Raw genomic sequence first — 1156 nt, 5'->3', positions numbered from 1 at the left:
CCGGGAGCCAGCGCTGTCCGAAGACACTTCCGGGTCACGTGGCCAGCGTGACGAAGCTGCTCTGGCGAGCCAGCACCAGCGCAGCGCACGGAAACGCCGTTACCTTCCCGCTATAAAGCGGTACCTATTTATCTACTTGCACTTGGGGGTGCTTTCGAACTGCTAGGTGGGCAGGAGTGTTATGCAGTTACATTCCCTTAAATGCATTCTATTGCTATTACTAAGCAATTTTCAAGTTCAAAAATATTCATCCTGTGTTGCTAACAGCCACAATGAAAATTAGATTAAATAAAAGACAGCAGGTGTGGGTAGATGAATTAAAGCTGTGTGGTTTTCACTAAGGCAAGACAGCAGGTGTGGGTAGATGAATTAAAGCTGTGTGGTTTTCACTAAGGCTGAAAACATTGTACTGTTGAGTCAATTAAAGCTGTTAACACAGATGTGACCTTCGTGCTTTAATCAGGCTCTAATCAAAACTGTTTTCTGCAAAAGAAGTAACTCAGAGCACACTAAATAGAAACACAAAACCTTTCTTCATTCAGATATTGGGAAGCCCACCTTCTGCCCTGAACATGTTCATTTATTCCTTTGATTATCCAGCACAACTAGTGGAAGTGTTCTCTGAATATTTTAAGCTTGTATTCTTCCTTGGCCATGAAAGCCTAGCAGCCTTGAAGCAAGATGCAGTGGGGCAGATATATTAGTAACTTTAATGAGGCTGTTATTAACAACCATAGATATTTCTATTTAATATTTAGTGTTATACAGGTATATAATATAAAATGATACAAAATGAGATAAAAACAGAGGTTTTTAACGTTCTATAGTATACTATGCTGCAGATGGACAAGACAATCAAATCCTATTGAAACCTTTCATTTGAATACTCATTTTTCTCTGGCAAAGCATGGGCTGTACATGATCAAACAATTCTTATACAGGGTTTAGGAAGAAATCCAAATTCCTAGACTAGATAGCAGTATACCTTCTTGTTTTCACTACTACGTTCCTCACTGGGCCAGAACGTGGTATCCTGGCTAGGAGATATTAGCACAAAGCCATATGTTAACCTTTTCACCCAAAACCAGAAGCAATGAGTACTATAAACTCATGCATTAATTATTTGGAATGAAAGAAAATACATTCACAACTTGAA

Source organism: Podarcis raffonei, chromosome 10 (assembly GCF_027172205.1).
Source record: "Podarcis raffonei isolate rPodRaf1 chromosome 10, rPodRaf1.pri, whole genome shotgun sequence".
NCBI classification, from domain to species: domain Eukaryota; kingdom Metazoa; phylum Chordata; class Lepidosauria; order Squamata; family Lacertidae; genus Podarcis; species Podarcis raffonei.
This window is presented reverse-complemented; position numbering follows the sequence as displayed.